The 21561-nt window shown below is 44.0% G+C and overlaps 1 protein-coding gene and 1 long non-coding RNA gene across 4 annotated transcripts in view; one reads left to right on the forward strand and one right to left on the reverse strand.

Annotated features, from left to right (window-relative positions):
* Window positions 1–21561, forward strand: part of TTC7A (tetratricopeptide repeat domain 7A) — a 184818-nt gene that overhangs the window by 157828 nt on the left and 5429 nt on the right. The window lies entirely within an intron of this gene.
* On the reverse strand, window positions 1132–10416 carry LOC128150084 (uncharacterized). The gene is made up of 2 exons (XR_008237931.1): window positions 10337–10416; window positions 1132–2558 (listed from the first exon to the last, which is right to left on the reverse strand). It is a non-coding gene; the product is annotated as an uncharacterized LOC128150084 (long non-coding RNA).

The following is a 21561-nucleotide window of genomic DNA, read 5'->3' on the forward strand; positions in this document are numbered from 1 at the left end:
TTGAGTGAGTCTAATGAGAATCAGATGGCAAGAATGTTAATTTGGAAAGAGGTACTCGTACAAACTGTCTGAAGGTATAACACGGTAGTTTCCATATATCACCAAATGCCTTGTATTCTCCATAGATACATATCTGCAAGATGTAATTTAATGGATTTGCAACTCTTCTGTATGGATTCCTGACAGAACACTAGGAAATTTTCAAGCTAATCACCTTTCAGTGGGGAGATTTACGACCAGTGTAGTTAGCGGAGCCTTTCTTCTATCAGGAAGGGCACAGACTGGAGACAGTTGTTGGGCGCAGCATGCAAACTGGGAACTGTTTAATCAGAAACAGGCTTGAGCACCTCTGTCTTGCAGTTGCTCTCTGGAGTCGTGCAGTTCACTGGCATTGTCGAATATAATGTTTGCCTAAATCAGTCCTCATTACTAGTATTTTCGGAAGTTGGGTGGGTAGTAATTTTTCTGTCATGCTTTACTTAATAGCCATCAGCTTTGTAAGAAATAAAACAATGGGCTTTTATACTTCCTCTTTGCCTCTGAGAGTCTGAGGTGGCAATTCCATTTTAAGTGCTTTTAAGTTGTAGGTGAAAATTCACATTGCCTAATTCTCAGCCTTCAGCTTAGGTAGATGAGTTGGTCACTCTCTCCACCTGTTGCCTGGAGAGAAGGACTTCTCCAAGGTTGGTGCAGAGCGCCTTTTGTTAGGCTCCTGCTCTGCATTGCCTTGTGGAAGAGTCTGCCTCTGTTCTTCTCCTGAAGATAGAGGGAGACTGTGCAATTAAAGTGGGTGCCTATGTTTGTACAGATCACATACCTCTTTAAATTAGTCACATGAGGCAGCTGAGTTATCTCCTAGTGCATGGCCTAAGGCAGGAAATGAGGTGAAATTACATTGACTTGTTCCAGAGAAATTACTGCATTGATGTTTTCATATTTAGCCCAGTTCTCTCATTGCTTGTGTTCACCTGTTCAGCATTCATTTTAATACAAAGAGTAGGCTCATAAAAACATCAGTTTTACAGTTGCATCACTTACTGGGCTGTATCTGCTTTCCGAGATTGTCACCAGCATAAGAGACTGCAAATAAGAATAAACTGGAACACAAATGGCAGCATCTCAGCCAAGCTGTACAGTGGAGATATTTGTTTATGCTTTTATTTGCCAGCATTGACTAAACAAAGATAAGAATGTAAAATGCTGTAGCAGACCTTCCCAGACAGGATTACAGGGGTGATAAGAGCTAGCACTTAGCATTACAAAAATAGATGCCAATGTGCAAAAGATGTCACTGCCTGCTGCTCCTCTGACATCCTAAGAGCAAAGCAATAGAAGAAGAGGCAGATCTGTGGAGCTCTCTGTGAGGTTTGCTGCTTTATTCAAGAACATTAATTTTTCAGGGTTTGATTCATTAGGTTTGTACTGTGTGAGCTTTGCTTTGATTCCCCCAAAATCCAAATCGTGGTTAATGTGAGTCTGAAGGAGGGCCTTACTTTGTGAGCCTTAGTAAGTTTTACAGCAAACCAGGCAAGCTCAATATAAGCTCTGAATTGAGTGGGGAACAGGCCTCCAGGTCAGCTAATTTGGAGTGTCAACATGCATGGTACAAGGCTAACTGAGATACAGAGAAACTGCCATGTGCCTCTTTAATTGCATTTAGACAAGATGTACAGTATTTGAGTCAGTTTGGCAGTGTTCCAGCTGATGAAAGTGTTGATGATACCTGACACCAGTGATGATATATTAAATGTGCTTAATATCTTAGCACACATGTCATGAGGCACATTAGAATCATCGAAGAATTTAGGTGAGAAAAGACCTTTCCTCTGGAGGTCATCTGGTCCCACCTCCTGCTCACAGCAGGGCAACTTCAAATACAGAGCAGGTTCCTCAGGGCCGTGTCCAGCTGAGCACTGAGCACTTCCAAGGACGGATATTCCATCACCTCCCTGGGCCCATGTTCTGATGCTGCGCCACCCCTTATGAAGAATTTTTTCTTAATAGCAGATCAACCAGAATTTCCCTTGCTGCACCTTAATCTGTTGCAACTGAGCACCTCGGAGAAAAGTTTAGTCCTGTCTTTTTTCCAGTCACCCCTTAGGTAGCTGGAGGTGGCAATCGGATACCTCCTTAGCCTGGAGAGGGAAAGGCTGAATAAATGCTCCTCTCTGACTCTTCATAATATCATGGTCCCTCCAGCCATCTCGGTGGCCCTCTGCCTACCCTTCTGCAGTTTGTCATTGTCTTTCTGGTACTGGGGAACCCAAAACTAGTGACAGCACTCCAGATCTATGCAAATAGAAGGAAATAATTAACCTCAGTCTGCTGTGATGCACTACCTAATGCAGCACAGTATGCCATTACCCTTCAGCACTGCATGGGTGCCCTGCTGACTCATGCTCAGTTGTTCACCAGCATCCCCAAGTCCTTTTCTGCAGAGGGGCTTGTCCCCAGTTGGCGTCCAGCCTGAGCAGTTGCACGGGGTTATTCCATCCCATGTGAAAGATGTCACTGTTCAGCAAATGCAGTTCCTCTTAAAGCTCCAGGGAGACTGAGCACTGAAATGACAAGAAAGACCTGCATCATTAAGGGCTGGAGGCAAATCACACATAATGATCACTTACAGCAAGTAAGACTTTTACGCTCAGAATAAGTAAAAGATTACGTTTGGTCATGCTTAAATAAAATACAGAGCTGCCGTCTCTGAGTTACACTGAGATTTTGGTATCAACACTGAATTTTTCAGTAACCCACAGTGCCCTTTGTACAGAAAGCCACACAGTGTTCAGGGTTTTTTTCTGCATTGTAGACAGTAAGGAATGGTATTGCCCAAGGCAAGATGAACAAAACCAGAGAAATTTGATAAAGTTAGGCCCATTGGGAAATCACTAGTCATTAGAAAGCTGTTGGAGTAAGACACCTTTGGTGGGAGGGACCCTCGTGTGACCTCATGATTTTGTGCTTTCAGTGATTGTTTGTAAACAGGCAAGCTGCTGGAAGGGTTCTGGCATCCTCTGTGGCCTACAGCAGGGAAGTAAACGCATGTGTACGTGTGTACACACACACATTTGTCTACCTCCAAGCTACAAAAAATGTAGTGTCAGCTGGTTTAACAGGCTCAAATTTGGTTATGAAACACTAGATGGAACAAGCATCTCCTGTGCCCCTTGAGCAATCTCTTCTGGTTGGGATCTGGTGCTTTGGAAAGGGGACAGGTCCCCAGTGCCATTTGGTAAGTGGGCTGTGCCCCAGGGTAAAGTGGAGTAAGAAAATGAAAAACCAGATTCTCAGGAGGACTTTCCTTGCAGAACTAGCCAGACCAGGGCAGGAGGAGTCTAATTTGTTGAAAGAGTGAAGCCTTGTTTGTAAGCAGTTAGTGATCCTGAAGCGAGTAGAGCAGGAGGCTGAGTGAGGGCAATGCAGGATACCTGAAATGGAGAGCCACTGGGGAACCACTACCCGTGCTTTGGCTCTCATGTATCTGGGGCTGTTAACCCTGGAGGTCATGAAAAGCTGCTACTCCATTTATTAGCACGGCAAACACCATTGCCGTTCAGTGTAAACTTATCCTTGTGGTCTCCGTCTCTACTTGTGTTACAAGCAACAGCTCCCCCTTCTCTGCAACCTGTCAAGCCAATCTATGTATTGCAGACCTTAACACCTGCATTGAACATGACATAAGCCAGCAGTAAAGAGGCAGCCTACAGCTGAAATACAGCACTTGTTCAGCACATTTATGCATAATATACCAACCCGGCCAAACCTAATTGGTAGCGAAGGATGAACTATGAATTGCATTTAAAATAAATTCTCAAGCAGCTCTGAGATTGTGATTTTTTTTTTTTAAACAAGGAGAAAGGTTAGCTTCATCCTTCTGTAAATATTCCCTGGGGCAGTGTTCCCCAAAGCAGCTAATGGCAAGCAAGCTTGGCACTTCTATGGGATTGTATGTTTTTTAATAAGAGAGCAGTATTATTCCCTTGCATCTAAATGAAATCTCTAGAATTTCTGAACTTCTAGTTATAGTAATTTTTGAGCCAGATTGGCAGGCAGTGGTATTTTCTCTTTGAGGCTGTCACTTGCAGCTCAGCTGAGCACAGGAGTGACTAAAACTGACAAATGAAGCTAGGTCAAATTAAGCAAATGCCATAGTAAAGCATTTCTAAAGTCATGTATGAACCCATACTGCATTGTGAGGTTTAAAGCTTGATGTTGTAGGAGAGCTTATAGACTTGTTAACATATAGCCAAACCCCACGGCATTTAAATCTTTTCCAAACTGAGATTACATACATGAGGATAGTTCAGGACAGGCTTCTGCAGTACAAGCAGATACCAGTTCTCTTTGTGACTTCAGTGAGAGAAGAGATTCTGCACATATTTCATGCACATTAAAAGCAAAATTGCCTGCAGTATCTTAGGCACCAGGTTCATGGACCATTTGGTATCCTGTTTACCTGAAAAGTGTCTTGCCTTGAAAGCAAGAAAAGTAAATAAATGTAGAGAGAGACTGATAAAACCCACAAGCCCTAGAGATTTCCAGGCTTCAGGAGCAGAAACCCTCACTTTAGGATTCCTTGCTGTTGTTCCTAGAATACCACAAATAGGTCAAACAAGCAACCCTGAAAGTTCAGAACTGCTTTTCACTAATGATAAATAATTATTTGAGATAAGTGTTAATTTCACATTTCTGCAGCTTTAAATTATTTTTCTTTGAATATCACCATATTCACCAGTGGTTGGAAGACTTTCTCAGCTCTTAGATTTTGCGTTCTCTCAGAAATTCTCTATTACATATTATTTGCTGGCTGACACAGCAAATCGGACAGACTGGAAGCATATACCATTTTTAAGTAATCTCTTACTTTGAGTAATGAATGAAGAACAATCAAAGGAAATGGTTTGAAAGTATCCCATTGTTTGAAATCAGCTTTCCCAAAGCAGCAAATATAAAATAGCAGCATCAAAAATAGCAGCATCACAAGGTAAAAATGGCATATATGTGAGATCCTTGAGCCAGAAGGCAGCCTATTTTTTTATAAATTTATTTTTAGTTTGGTCAGCTGTACTAAGTGATTTTATCAATGTAGCTAGTCTCTGGAATAAGAATGCTCACATAATGTAGAGTCAGTGCAGGCAGCTATGACAAGTCATGATATATACATGTAGCACAAATCCTTTCAAATCAAATTCATACAACTGAAATACTGTAAGTGGATTAAATCTTGATAGTCTTGCACTACTCAGTTTCACTCTCACAAGCTGGCATCAAACAGGGACAGAAGAGCAGCCTTGTTGGAAGTGCAGACCTGCTATTTTTGCATACTTTGAACTAGATGACTTGCAAACTTTTTCCATCTCAGTGGTTGTAGAGCCTGTCACAGTTTGAGAAGAACCAGAGGGACTGTTTCTCTGTGTATCCTATTAGAGGAGAGCTCCCTTTAGAAGAGACTTCCCTTACTCAGATGCCACAGAGCTGATGGTGAAAAGTGAAACCTTTCAAATTAAAAGGAATTATAATGGCTTTTAGGTATCTATGGCAGCATATCCCAGTGCTTGGGGCAAGGAGGAAAAACCTATACTGTACCTTTAACACTACCTTGGCTTCAGATGTTAGATAGGATTTGTTGTTCTCAAGGAAGGGGGGTAGGAAAGCACCTGTGTATGTGTGGATGCCACCCCCTTCCCCAGGTGGCTAGCACTGCTACATACAGCTTTGACAAGCCTAAGTAACTGTGCTTGGACATTACTGTTCCTTACTTACTGCATGCAACACAAGAACCTGATGCTTCCACAGCTCCTCCAGGATATTGAGAAATCAGCACTTCGAGAGGTAAACCAGGGAAGAGATAGAACTAAGTATCCCAAACCAAGTTGCTGTGCTTCCAGTAATCCCCATCCGAAGGAGAACAGGCAAAGAAGGCCTTGAAAGCAACTGGCTTTCTGCAATATTGTACATCTCAAGTGCTGCTGCTAGTGCTCTTACACCACAAGTAACCAACTAACAGCAGTTGTGGTCAGCAGCCCTGGCCTCCCAACAAAGGATAGGGGATGGCCAAGGTTAACAAGGACAAAGTATTTGATAAGCAACAAGTCTTAATGCCTTAAAGAGGGTGGGGGAGGGCCATGGGAGGATTTTTTTAGATACTACTGGCCAAAAACTTGAGGGCAGTTTCAACACCCAGCCAGCATACAGACTTAAGAGCAAACAAACGTCAACTGCAGTAAAGCAGATGGGCAATGCATAGCAGGCATAAAGTTAATTTAAAAATAAAAGAGGGATTTTTTAAAAATTGAATGAAACTGCAGCAGGTACAATCTGAACGTGACCTGCTGTGGCTTCCTTCCTATGCATTGCAATACACTGCATTGTGGGGCTGTTTATCAGCAACAGAGCATGGTTTTGTATTCAATGTTTTCCCTGTTATCCTCCATACCACCAGCACCCCTAAATCAACACTTGCATCATGTGTTTGGCGCAAGCATCTTATGCTAGTTCTGGAGTTACTTTGCCTTGCAAGTGATTTTGTGAACGAGTTTGCCCAGCCTTTAAAAACCAAACCCTCAGGTATACGTTTGCAGAGTATTTTTCAGCCTGAGCAAAGCTAGTGCTTAAGCAGGAGTGAAAAAAAAGAAAAAAGCCTACTTTCAGACTTTCTTAAGTGCAGTAGTGTCACAAATTTCTTCTTAAGAAACTCCTGCAGCTGACCATCAGACCTAGCCAGCAGCAAAGGCTGGAAGCAGAACAGGGGCTGGGGGAGGGATTTCATTCTCATACTGGGCCAGATCCTCTGAACAATAAAGCCAAGTGGGTAAAAGCAAAAGATATGTTAACTGAAGCGAGCTGAACTGTTCCTTCCTCAGTGCCTGAGGCTCGCTCAGTTTATACTGCATTTAATTCTGTCATTTTGGGCCCCAGTCCTGCATTGATGATAGATAGGAGGGTGACTTTCTCCACCCATGCCTTAGTCCATCAAAAAACCCAGACCTTAACATCATGAAAACCAACCTAGCTACTCTGAATTTTTGTTTAAACCAAGCCTGAACTGATTCAAAGAAACTAACTCAATAGTTTGATTAACTATTAAGTAGGTATTCTTTATTGGCAGCGCTGGATGCACGGGGGATCGTTCTACCTATCGTGCACACCGTCGGGTTTAATTGTGCAGGTTAAGTACATGTTCTACATACATATTCACTAGATTTCCGAGAAATGTTATACATATTCATTAGTTTTCCGGGAAACTATTAGCATATGTAAATGTCCTTTACGCAGGCGCATTGAAGGTCTCTGGTGGTCTTCAGGAGTCCTCTGGTGGTCTTCCATAGTCTTCCTCACTTGTCCGCTATTTGACCCTCCTCAGGTGATTCTGCGCAGTATGGTCCTTTACATGTTTTGATACATCAGTGCTTGTTAGTGTTCTTATTATCTAAGTTTTCATTAGTAGTATAGAACCATTTGGCTAGTTTAAGCTAAATTATCTACAAGGACGAGAACAAAGGCAGGAGTTGTTATCTTTTCCGGCCCTATCTATTCAGGCAAGGCCTCTACTTGTGCCTTCTTAACAAGATCGTAAATTCATCAAACAATTAAGTTTTGTGATCACTCATGGTTCCTTCTTGCTCATCACTCCCAAGTACCAGTCTCTGACAGGCTTAATCCTTGACAAACACCAGTCCTTGGTATGTAAAGTTACAGAGAGACAATCATTAAGCAATAAGCAGTTCGTTCTCTATATCACTGAACAAAGGTGTTATTATTTTACTTGAAGCTCCAGTTTAAAAAATAGTGAAAATCCAGTATTGCACATGATAAGCTCTAGATCCTAGTTAAGCTATACTGTAGAAGCCACAAAATGGAGATGATGTTGAAAATCCTCAACCAGCCTCTCCCCATTAAAGCTACTGAAGTTTTGCCAACGTGTCCTCACCGGAGCTGTAGCCAAGGATTTAAGAGGTCCACGTTTGTTTAAAATTGTCTCCAGACTACCTGAAACTAGAGGCCCAGGATCTCTGCAGAGACATTGGGCATTGTTTTTATCTGTTTTCATCTGTGCATGAATTTCTTTGAAAATGCCCAGCAGAGCAATAAGAAGGGATTGTTTTTAATCTTTAGAGATGGTAGCATGCTGTTATGCATCAAGGACACTCAAAAACAAAGCATCAGACAAACGGTACCAGGAGATTTTATTTGTTTTACCTCTGGGCTTTTCTGAAAATAAACCACATTCTGCATGGAGCTTGCTGTTGATGAGACATCTATAGGTTTGGTTTGTCATCCCAGAAGCATTAACACCACTGTGTTCAGACAATTTACATGTGTGCGTGTGTGAAAATGCAGCTAGATTCTGCCAGTGCTCAGCACCCCGAGGGAGGGCGGTCATTATCACTACAGGGACAGCTGGGACCTGGCCTTGAGCCAAGACCTTGCTTAATGCAATCAGAAGATTTCAGTGATACAGAGTGGGTTTTACATCCCCTTCTCTGGGAGAGGGTAGCTGAAGATGGGAGTTTTATGCCCTACTGCTGCCTGAGTTTAAAACAAGTCTGTGCATTTTTTGTGCTACACTGGACAGCACAGTGAACAAAAGAGTGCCTTCTGCCATTCAGGTTTCAAATCATATTAACAACAACTATTTATGTAGCTGCAGGTACATCATTTCTCTTGTTTGAGATCTCTTCAGCAGCATCCTTCCCTGCCTGAATGAACGAGGTTATAAAACACGGTAATTATAAATCTCATTGACTGCCTTGCATTCAAGGGTGTGTCCCCCCCGAGCATTGCTGTGAAGTGCGTTACCCAGGAGACTGTCCTGTACAATCCAAAACAGAATTATTCTGACCCACTGAGCTTGTTGGAGGGGAGAACATTTGGGATGCTGACCTGCTGCCACAGGACAGTAAGTGCATTTTTCTCATTTCACAGCGGGGCAATGCCGCAGAACAAGGCCAATACATTCAAGTATTCTTTTGAGGCATGACTTGCATCTTGCTGACAAGTGCTGGCTACCTAAAGATGCAGAAAGGGAGCCTAGGACAGCAGTCACAAAACCAGAAGTAATGCTGGCTGTCCACACAATTTCAGCAGTTTTCTCTGAAGTTTTGGTTGTCTTAGAGCTTTCCGGGCAAAACCATAAATACTTCAGATAATGTAACACAGTACCAATAAAACCCTTTCTTAAAACATTCAGGTCAGGCTGTGCTCCAAAGACAGGCTAAAAAGTGTTTAGTAAGTGACAGCTGGCTGTTCTGCCTTGCACTACTAACCATAGCATGCTTCAATACCATCCTTTCCCCGTTGATCTGATCATAGTCAGGATCTGTACGGGTACTTTCCTCAGTCCTGAGGGGTTTATTATCAGCATCAATCATGATGCCCTACGGTCGGGAAACTACACAAAGCCCTGTCAGTCCCCCACTTTCCCAAAAGGGCTGTAAAACCTGCGCAGCCTAGACAGTTGCATCCTCTTTGTGCTCAAGCGGGAAAGGGAGATGAGGTGCTGAGCAGTCACTCCCAGCAGGTGTGCAAACCAATTGAGTTTAATTGGAAACATCCTGCCGAAAATGTAAATGTTTTACAAGTGTATCACCCCATCAGGGGGTGCTGCTGGAGCCTGTGCTTTGTTGAGGGTTTGACGCAACAACTGAAGATGCCCCTCTCCCTCTCTTGCTGTCTCCAGTGCTCCCCAGACATGAGCACTGAACTCATGTCATACTGCTACACAGTGGGTCTTTTCCACATTGCTGCTTCCCTGGGCATCTCGAGAGATGCAGGCTCGTTCATTTAACGTACCCATCCCGTTCCTCCTAGCACAAAGGCAGACCAACCCTATTAAAGTGAAAGGGTTTTGCTAGACTTGGGAATGGATGCAATGCTAGGGGTTGTACTACTCTGTAAATGTCCTCTTCACTCCATATGAATTAAAAAGACTTCACAATGTTTGCGATTTAATTTTTTTTTTTTGCTTAGGTCTGTGGGCAGCACTAAAATGTATCTTATATGTATGTTTCTGTGTGTGATTGCAGGAGTTACCTAGTTCATTATTTTTAGGCAGTTGAGTTTTTTCACTGGTTTGCTGAAAATCATGAGAGATTGATTTTACCCTCTTTCCTGATGATCCAGTATTTTTCCTCTGGCAGTTCTCAAGAAAATTCGTTTTTCCCTCCTCCAAATACAGTATCCGTCATTAGACTACTGCCAAACTATGTAACCAGAAAAATAACTGGTCTGTAGTGCAGGCAGCCCTGGTGCCATCTAAACAAGAGATACTCTGCAGAAGCTTTCGGTCAATTCAAATCTGGTTTAGGTTACTAGTTATTAGAAGTTACCCCCTTACCTGCTGTCTCTGGAGAGTTGCAGCTATTTTTTCCATTCTCTTCAATTAAGTGATGGGCTGATGAGCCCATTCCTGCAAAGGAGGTATGCAGATGCTTTAGGAAATCAGATGTATGGTCTCTATAGATGGCAGGCTGTCTAGAGTCAATCCTTTCATAGAAAGAGAATTAGCTTTTCCTCCCCACACATGGTTTTAGACAGCGCTGTACTGCTTTAACGTTGTTCAGAGCTCATGTAGAGCCATGTACCTGCCAAACTGACAGTTCCTATGGTCCTTCTGTAGGAGCCAGGACTTCTCTGAATGGTGAAGTGCAACTAGATAGTTCTGCTGCTGAACCAATTCTCTACAAATCCCATGTGCTTGTATTTATGTGAGAATATCAGCACCTTTTCTCAGTATACCTACATTGCTTTTAAAACTAAAATGCAAATATTATAGTATAAAGCTAAATACCTTGATCACATGCCAAAAAAACCAATTACTGACTGCTATATTTTGGCTAAATACTTTGATCTCAAGTATCCATCTATAAAAGAGCTTCATATCACTTTGGACTTTTAAACAGTTACAGAAATGCAGCCAGATCTGGACAAAATATGCTTGATGCTTGGACCAGTAACAGTTTTTTTCATGCTTGACTTCCAGAAAGATGACTGCTATGGAAGTGTCTGGTGTGGTTATTACATGACAATTAGCAATTGTTTCTCTGCTGACAGATATCCACATCAAAAAGCACTGATTGTCTCTTTTGTTTGCAATTTTAGAGATACCATAATTAAGTAGCTTAGACCATCTCCAAGAGATGTTGTCCTTTGCACCAAAAACACAGCTTCATTGCCTAGGTTCATGCTGGGGAAAGTCAGACGATTGTGAAATACTGTAACAGATGAGTTACGTGGAAGTTTAAGTCCTTTCTCCCCATACAGAATTAAAAATTGTAGTTATTTCTGTGGTTAGATCTCTTATCCAGGATAGATGAGCAAGCTGTATTTCAGCATTTTGATTACTAATGAATTGTTTCAGCAATGAAGCAACATAGAGTATGTACACATCACTGGTGGCATTGCTCATCTGGGACTGCTAAGAAGTAAGAGGAGGGAAAGGAAGAATTTGTAAAGAAAGGAAGAATGACTTCGCATGAACACATTCTGGTGAACAAAGTTCACAAATTCTCTTACTGCACAGCTATAGCACGGAACATGTCTCAGAAGAAAGCTTCTTAAAATGTCACAGACAAAATAGTATTATTCAGATAACTCAGGGGAAAAAATAGCTGGTTTACATTAGTGCTGAAAAGAATGCAGTGCAAACTATGACCTAAATGAATATTTCTGCCTGTAATCCAGAGGCCTGTCCTCTAGCCTTTCCCTCCTGCAGCCAAATGAAGTTAAAAGGAGTCCTTGCATGAGGGTTTTTGCCTGAGGTAGGATTGCAGAATGATGTGCTGTGCCTGGCAGTGTGATTTTGAAACATTTGCTAACAGGCAAAGGTCTGTGGGAGCAGATATGAGACTGGCAGGTGGGATTTAATAGCAGAGATTTTGTGTAGCTGCCAAAAAATCACAGCCCAGATGCTGGAGCTGAACACAGGCTGCCTGATAGGAATGATATTCTGGGGAAAAGAAGCCAGCAAGTGTCTGTCAGAGAGAAGAATTTCATTCTGGGTCCAGTGCTGCCTTACCTTGTCCTTCTCCTGGAGTCAGACAAGTCACAGCACTTTTTATGCATCAGTAACTTGCTGGGCATGGAGATGTACTGCATTTTTTCATTATGCTGCACTCAAAAAGTACCTCACCAAGTCAGACTCCTCTTTGCCTCTCCAGAAGCTTATTTAAATCCCTGACTTAACATCTGCTTTTCCTTCTCTCTCTCTCCCCCCCCTCCTCTGCATGAGCTATCTTCTCTGAGCTCCCTGTTCCCCTCACACATTCATTCTGCAAGGTACATTTTTATTGCTGCTCCTCAGAGAACATATTCTTCCCAAGACATTGATCTTCCTTACTTTTTTCTCCATCCCTGCTCTGTTGGAGGTCAGTTCCCTCTCTGAAAAGCACCAACAAAGAGAGAAACAAAGCACAGCAGCAGACCAGCCATCTTACACCCTTCCACAACCATCCTGATCAATAGGTAACTAGGACTGGCACTGTATCGAGGCACTAAGGGCATCCACAGACTGACTGGTGGCTAACATGCTCCCACACTCTAGTATGAAAGATCTGGGCAAAGTCAGCAGCCTGCAAACCAGGCCAAGTACTTCACCCTTTCTGCCCAAAGGAGGAATTTCCTAAAAATACATGTCCTGACATACCACTGAGCCACATGGCACAGTGAGTGCAATCCTATTTTCAGCCTGCTCTGCAGGGTGACATAGCTAGTTACACCTCCTCCCAAAAATGGCATGTCAGGAGTGCAACAGTTGCTGGTGGACCATCAGCACAGCCTCCTGTGGGACGGTGCTCTCCACTGGAATTCCTCGTCAAGTGATCGCACGCTTGTTGTGCATAAGGCTGCGGTTGCAGGAAGCATCCCCAGTTGTGCTGAGTGTAATCAGGACAGCTGCTTTCTGCCTGTCGGTACAGCAGTGGTACTCTGCAAGTCCCACATAGGTGGGTTATGGGCTGGGGAGGAGAGAGCGATCAAAACTAATTCTAATCTGGCCCTAAGAGAAGCTCTCCCAATGGATGTTATGCCTGTCTGGCACCTTTTTGCAGCTCCACCAAGCAGGACAACGCTAAAGCAACATTTGGCTTTTGAAGATGGCTTGGTAGCCTCCTTCAAACCATGGCTGGTTAGCATTCTGTTTTCCTAACTCTGAGGCTTATTGCAGAATCCCAGGAATGTTTCTGTACTTCAGATATCCCAAAATAACTGCTCTAAGCTCTCCTTGGGGAAAAGCAATCCTTAGAGCAGCCTCTTAACTCAAATTTTTGTGTTGAAGCAGCTGAGCTTGAGGGAGAGAACTTGTCTTTGCCTCTAGTCACTGGCTGCCACAGGAGAAGTGAGCATTTTGGATGCTCACATTAATAAGTTTGTGTGTCAACTCACTCACTGTCCAAGGAATTGCAAATGCTTTGTTCTCCTCATTTCTGTTTGCTGCAGAAACTCTCCTCCCCCACCACCATCCTCCTTGCAAAGCCACTAGTTAGCTGGGAGCTTCAGTAGCCCAGCCATGGGAGCAAATCCCTGGCTGTGCAGTGGGATCACAGCTCCTGAGCACCAGTTAGGAGCTGACAGAGTTGTTTTGCAGGTTTGTTGCCTGCTCTCTTCCTCTGCAGTTGGCAGGCTTCCTTCCTCCATCCAGAGGAGACAGTGGAGCTATTACAAACAAGGTGATAAATGATTCTCTGACGCCGAAGCCATGCTTGCACGCTGTGAGTGGCCACTTCCTCTCCAGGGGGAATTGCGCATTTCCCTCATCAGCAAGAGACCAGACCTGCTGGGGTGTTTGGGGTGATTGGAACAAGCAAATCTGATCCACTGTGCAGCTCAGACATTTCAGTCCATTAGCGGGAGGGCTGGTGCTCTGCTTCTCAGAGGTAGATTATCCTGGTTTCCACGGGATCTGTAGCTCCTGTTTATCTGTGCCAGTCACTTGTGTTCCTCTGTTGCAGTAAGTTATTCTCCATGCCCCTGAGGTGCTCATTACCACATTATTCAGGCTCTGTTTACGTAACTTTAGAAACCAAAATAAATTCCTGAAAGACAAAACTCCCCAGCTCTTCTCTGATCCCCTCTCTAAAGTGTGTGTAACACTGTACAAGAACCTGATACATTTCTTAAACACCTCGAGTTCCTGGGGTGGTTCAGTTGTCTCTGGAGAATAAAACTTGCATCCAGTCCTAAAGACATTGTCCTTGGCCTGATCTCTCCCTGCAGCAGATGCCTCTCCACTGAGCTCCAACCTGATCTTCCAGAAGATTACTAGCTTTAGTTGTGGTTTCCCATCCACAGCCCTCAAGATACCACTGCAGCTCTACTAATCAGTATTGTCCTCATGCTGTGCTTTGCTCTGAGATCAAATTAAAGCCTAGAAATTGTAGTACTCAAGTTGGTCTACAGCTGAACTCATAAATGGGATTTGAGAAAGTGCTCAGGGAACTGTCAGAAGGGAGAAGGGGTGGAATGACTATCCCCTTTATACTTCAACCTTCAAACACTGTTTTTCACAAACAAGGAAACCAGTTATAATTAGCTACAATTCTGTACTATTTAGGCTGCCTGTTACCACACCAAAGACAGGACAGAGTGATAGACTATAGTAATATAGTATATAAAATAGTGTGTAGCAAAATAACAGAATATGTTGCCTCCTGGTATATAAGATGCAGCTGCGCAAACAGGGGGTGTGGGAACTAGCAAGACTTCCAGATTTTCAGCAAGCTGTCCCAATACACTGAGCTGGCCACAGTCAAGAGAAGGAAGCAGAAGTCCCTTCTTGCCAAACAAATGGGAAACATGAAAACATCACAGCTCTCCATTGTTGCTGGAGCTTCCATTTATACTAATGTTATGTGCAGTATTTATCAAAAGTCGTCAATTATTTATCTTCTCAATGAGTTTCTTCATTCATTCTCTTTTGAGCATGTAACAGAAAATGCTATCTGTAATTCAGCAAAATTGTTTTGTGCATGGAGGCTCATGATTTATGAGAGATTTTATGTTAAGAGACAATAAGGAAACATGCTCCTTGCAGGATCAGAGGCACCTGAGCAGAAGCCAGAGGCATTGGCTGGACCACAGCAGTGTGTTCCTGCCCAGCTTGCTCTGTGTTTCCCAGCAGCTCAGCTAGCTTAGTGCTCAGCTGTGATATTGCACTTTGAGGCTCTAGCTGTAGTTGTGCAGAGGATGTCATTAATAACATGCTATCACAGAGAGTGCCAGTAGTGGAAAACTAAGCAAATTAAGATTTTTTAAATATCTCGGCTCCCCTTTCAGAAGATATCTGCTGTAATCTACATTGGCATGCTATGTGCTTCTGTCAGCCAAGTCTTCGCTGCACTACACCCTTCCTCAGAGACATACTAAATGCGGCACTTGCTCTGGCAATTAGTTCTGTGGGACTGAGGTTCACAGAGACCCTCAGCAGAGCTGAAGCTGTTATCTAGGAGAACCTGTTCATGAATCACACATTCAAACAAGATTTACTCTGTACAGAAAGGCGAAGATAACATGCATGGGAAATGTGCACAGCAGCCCCTCCTTTGTTGCAAAGCAGTGCATTAAAAATTGGGGAAGATCCAGCATTGGCACTGGAGGAAACCTAAGTGGACAGAAATTCCCTGTTCATCAGCCACAGCAGACTGTGGGCACTCAGATTAATTGGGTGTCCAAGTCTTAAGCCTAGACATTCCCCAGCTATATGCAGCAACATCTTGCTATGTGCAACAGAACATAGGCACCTGCATACTATGAAAATAGAGGCAGAGAGCTGTTTCCCCCTCTGGGGGTGATGGGGGTGCTTAACTGCTGCCCTGACTTCTTAAAAATATTTGCTAGAAGTTAGCATGCACCCCCTGGGCACGAGAGGCAAGTTCTCAACCCTTCTCAGCCTGAGAACACTTAAACCCAGGACTTCTGCCTCCCAAAGCTTGTCCCTTGACCCTGTCCCTGCTCTCTGAATTGTTCCTGAGTAATGGCAGATTATTCAATGCGAAATGCATTAGCAGCCAATGAAGCACAGCAGGCTTTCTAGTCAAGTGCTTTAGCCGGCAGGTTACCTGCTGCTCTTCAGCATCCTGCATATATGTTGCATGCCTTTTCTCTCGTTGCTGATGCTGATCAGTCTCAATTCCACACATATTTTGAAATAATTGGTTATATCTAGGCTGAATCTCACTAATTTCAACAAAGCTCTCTGCTGGGAAAGCAGGTACAGTGCGTAACAGAATTGGGACCTTAAATTATAAATTATGTAAGCTTCAAACACGGTACAAACATTTGATGAACTCAAATAGGGACAGCAAACCTGAGCAGAAGGCAGTGTGCAGCATGCCACAGTGCTTCCCTTCTGCAGGGGGGCTTGCCTTGGCCTCACAGAGGGGCCTGGGCAAGATGGTGCCTTTGCAATTATACACTGCCTTGAAAAACATGTTGGCAAGCTAAGGAAGGGGATGTTCCTCTCTTCAGGGCTTCACCACTTTTGATCTTTTCTTTCTTTTGCTTTTGTTCTCTCCCTGCCAAAGCTACCTTGGTATGGTTGGTAAAGCTTATCCATGTGCCCAGGCCTGTGGTGGGCTTAAGACGTCTCTGTCTTCATGCTCAGCTAGTCTGTCTCTCCTGATACCTCCTTGCAGTCTCATTTCTTCTCTCACCTGCACGCAAAGGTGCTGCAGTGCAGTTTAAGCAGCAGTCTGCTGCTAGGCTGCCTTTGGTGCCTGCAGTACCAGAGCTGAAATCTCCAGGTTGAACCTACTGAGCTGAAACCCACAGGCAGTGCACAAGTGCTACAAATCATGATGCAAACTCACGTTTTTGCTTTTCCCAGCACTTGCCAGTTGCCCCCCTCCGGTGCTGTTCCTTCGTTTTTCCTTCCCACATGCCGCGTTTTGCAGTGGCCCTGCTTGCCTTCCCTCTCCTCCCCTCTCCTTCCCCTCCTCTGCTTTATTAAATGCAGCACTTCAGCGTCACTGACTGACAGAGGATGCAGCAGCTTCGCTGGAGGAGACGGAGAGGGGGAAGGAAGAGAAGGAAAAGCTGCTCGTGACAAAAGAGGCAGCAGAAACACTGAAAGACGAGCTTTCCTCCAGAAGCGGATCCCAGTCACCCTTTGTTAGAGCAGCAAATTTAAGATATGGTCTCTAATTCAGTGTGTTTGGTGAGTGGACCCTGACTGCTCCATGTATTCCTACGGTGAATTTTCAGAGAACAAAGCTCAGATGTATAGCTCAGGTCTGCCACAACCTGGACTGAAGCAGCAAAATGGATGATTAGCTACCCCACACACTGCCAACCACTGCATGGCTAAGTGACAGCACAACAAAAACTCTCTGCTCACAGCTTAAAAAAAAAATCCTGGCTCGTCAGAAATGCAAAGGTCATGAACGTAGGGGGAAAGAATCACAGAGCAATTGGCTAGTTACATGTCTCTCTTTATTCTAGGAGACCTGGAATTTCCAGGGTTAATCTTTGCCATTTTCCAAAAGGACTCTCTGATATTTCATGGTTTATGCAACAGATTTTGCTTACAACTTATTCTGATTGCTAAATAATTACAGAAGTGTATGTTGCCCTGTAGCAGTGCGGATTTTTCTGTTACATGAGACTGTTATTGCCAAGTGCCAAATGCATCTTGAAAGGCTTTTTGTAGGTTTCTGCTGAATAAGGATACTTTTGAACAAGCACTTTTCTGCAGCATGCCCTGATCTTGCCAGCTGCTGATTACCCTCCTACTAACCACTAGTGACATATCCGTATTACAGATTGGAGTAGACAGTAAGGATACCCCATTTACCTTGAAATTAATTAATGCACTAGCAGAAGCCCAACAGCAAAGTCTAATTTATTCTGGAAACTTCTTAGGGTATTTAGACAATAATGGGCAAAAATACTCTGCTCAGTTGAGAAAAGCATCAGAGACAACCTCACTTTCTGAGTCTCATGCAAAGAAAGAGAGAACTTGCATTTAAAGTAATTATTAAAACAAATTTGTAAATTATAGAGTCTAGTCCACCTATACAGATTCTCCAAGAATGAGATGGCCATGCAAACAAAACAAAAAGCAATCTTCCAGGAATGAAATAAAAAGTTTTTCTGGACATCTCTTTCCAATGCAAGCCCCAAAGAAAGAACAAGTAAATCTGTGCCACCTTAGTGGAAGGAAACAAGGATGCCAAGACTCAGGATAACTCCCTGCAGCTCATCAGGTGTTTGAACTAAACATTTGCAAAGGAAGTTTTGACTTTCATTACTAAAAATAAACTCCAGCTTGTACACGAGGCTTATTTTGTAGTCTTCCATAATGTCTTTTCTGCACTATTTTTCTTGGAATTTTATGAGCTAACAACTTTGAAGGAGGGTTTGTCAAACTCTAAGGAAATAAAGGCACAGATCAGAAATTTCATGACCTTCTGAAGTGGGACTTCAAGCGGGGCTTATGCTCACTTTATTAGTGGAAATCGGAAACAAGTCACTTTTTTGCTCATCTAACTTAAATTGAAATATGGCTCTCCTATTCTAAAACAAAAATAGCTTCACTCAAGTATCAATTACTAAGTATCACATCACTGAAGGCAAGGGAGTCCAACGTGGACAAGGTCAAACGTACCTTTGAAAAGCTTCCCATATGCACCCCCTGTCCCTTGAAATTAAAAACAATAAATTCAGGAGTCCAGCTGCCAGCATAAGGCACCCTAAATCAGCAAACCAAATTCGCACTCTCCCCTCTGCCTTCATGCACCGCTAGACTGTACCAGCTTCACTGTGCCACAACTCTTCACCTCAAATGAATTTCTTCCAGTGCCGTCTTTTACAGTCTGGCTTGAAATTGCAACCTTCACTACTCTGCCTGTGTTTACCAGATCTGAAGTATGTCTTCAGACCTAAAGAAGAAAATTAAATTAGTCTGCACAAGTTACCCTCAGACCTCCTTGAGTGAGTGAGTTAGCATCCAAGCGCTATACAACTATATTAATGGAAGCAGCACATGAAGTGCCTGCGTGTAGCTAGCACAGGCCCGGTGCGAGCCCTAGCAACATGCTGCCCACAGAAGCTCAAAAGCAAAAGGATTCCCACACACCTTTTGGTATGGTTTGGGGTTTTTTTTACTATTTACAATATGCTTGAGTTTAAAAAGAAGCCTGTCCTCATTGCTCCTTAAGGCCTGACTTGGTACCAACACCACTGACAGAGAAGACCATACTTAAAGGTACTCACCATCTTTGGGAGGAAAATAACCGGGCAAAACCAGAAGTGCCAGTGCTAGCCAGGAGGTGGCAGAGGAGCAAGGCTACCTTGTACACCAGTTTCTGCGTTAGTTTGGCTAAAACACAAATACAAACCAAGGAAAGACAACAAAACCCATCCCCACCCTCCATCTCCAGGAATAAGAGGATGAAACCCTTAATCACATACCTGCTTGTATTTATACTAATTGCTCATCTTCCTGAGATCTGACTTTATGAAATTATGCATGCACACCAAGCAGATGAGTTTCCATAGAAACTCAGGAACTGAACTTTCATTAGAAAAATCTTTTTTTAAAAAAAATATCTTCCAGATAAAAATGCAAATTACCTGTCAGTGGGTGGCTTTCTGAATTTATATATAATTTTTTTCTTTTGCACTGTAGGCAGATTCCAGCTGGACCTACACAGCAACAACATGCAGGCATTGTTTATAGCAAGCCAGACTCCATGGGGAAATAAATTCAGTAGCAAGGAGAAGCTCTCAAGTGCAAATACCTCAGGGAAACAAAAAGCTGAGATGCTCAGTGCTGCGTCTTCATGAGGCTTGGGGATTGTGCAGCCTCCAGCTCTCAGAAAATGCTTGTGGTTTGTAAGGAGCAGGGTGGGGAGGAGGAGAGAGAGAGGAAACCCAAAGCAAGAAACTCTACTGCATGCAGAGTTAGTGGTGTTCAACCTGTCCTTTAAACATCCAGCAGGATATTTCTGCCGGTTCAGTTAAGCCTCAGTGGAAAAGCTGACACCATCTGTCACAGCTCACTCTGAGCGAAGGAGTTGGTCTCTGTGCTGGGGTTTGGCAACATTGGCAAGGCCTGGGTTGGAGAGCGGGTTGGCCACAACCTGACCTCCGCTTGGGCTGAGGCCTGAAGCCCAGCCTCTTTTGCCTACACCACATGGAGATCCAGGCGCATGGGCAAGAAGGGGACATGGGGCTGTTCCTGCTCAGAACAAGAGGGGAGCAGGACAGCAGGCACACCTGGGAAGGGCCATGGACCTGGGCAGCCTTTGGCACTAACAGTTGTGCATGTAAGCAAGGAGGAGGCAGGAAATCTTTACCTCCTTTAGCAAATGTTTCTTCCTGTGTTTCTCCCCAAAAGCATACAGCACTTTTCACTCATGCAGAAAACTGCAGCATCAACAGGAGGCTTTCCCCTGGCTTTGGAGACCCTGAGATCACCCTTTCTGAGGGTTCACAGATGTTCTTTCAGCTAAACTGGCATGCTTGAAAGCACAGAATACCTACAAGCAAATGTTCACGTGTGCTGCACTTACGGGTGGGCATTGGCTTCAGCATCTTCCCCAGGCGAACACAGTACTTGTGGTTTGCGTACAGCCTCCTCCCAGTGCTGCAAGACAGCTGCAGGGACCTCAAGCGCAGGCAAAAAATACATGCAGCGGCTGTGCACTGGGGAGCTGTAGGGGAGGAAGCCATGGCAGCCTCTGGTCATTGACCAACAAGGGGGGCTGGGGCAGACAAGAGAGCTGTGCTGCATGAGCAGTTTACGATGAGGTGGATTTCACTGCAGCATTGTTGAGAGGCGTGAGATGTCTGCCGGGGAGGGAATTCCCTTCCTCATTGGAGAGGGATGACAGACAGCAGCTGCACAGGCTCGCTGGCCCCTGTGCCTCCGGGGCCAGCGGCCCTCTGGGAGTGTCAAGAGGCTTGATGCCACTTAGTGTCAGGGTGAGGACAGCAATGGGTCCCCGGCCACCAGAGAGCACAATCGGCTCTGCTCGGTCAGCGCAACAGGAAGAGTATTTAGGAAGAGTGGTTTTGTGGTTGAGGACAAACTTGAGCTGAGATAGCCCCCGTCTGTTCTTGGCTCAGCAGCAGATTTGCTATGGCCACACTACTTGCCCTTTCTATGCCTCATTATCCCTGTCAAGCGGGTGACTCAAATTATAATTGCACAAATTCCTTCCAGTCTGTCATTACGTGCCTGTGGTTGTCTCCGGGCAGCTACCTCCAGAGGAAGCAGCCTCTCCCATCGGGGTACCTCTGTGCCACCTGTGCCTGCTCGCAACAGGATGGTAAGGTTAGGCCCCGTTGCCTTGCCGTTTTCCAACAGAGCGAGAAACCTAAAGAAAAAACAGCCCCACTGCATCTCTAAATGATCAGATTTGATACTGAGTTGACTATTCAGGTCAAGGTTATGGGCAAGAAAGAGGCAGTGAAACTTTACAGTACTGCTGATAATTAATTAAATGGGTGTTTCTTAATTTTAATGGGTGTTTCTGTAGGTATTAGTACTATCACTGGCTATAGGCTCTTAGCCATGTTGATGCACTCTGTTTCTAATGGCACTTTTGGAAAAGCAAACAAAAC

This window comes from Harpia harpyja, chromosome 13 (assembly GCF_026419915.1).
Source record: "Harpia harpyja isolate bHarHar1 chromosome 13, bHarHar1 primary haplotype, whole genome shotgun sequence".
NCBI lineage: Eukaryota > Metazoa > Chordata > Aves > Accipitriformes > Accipitridae > Harpia > Harpia harpyja.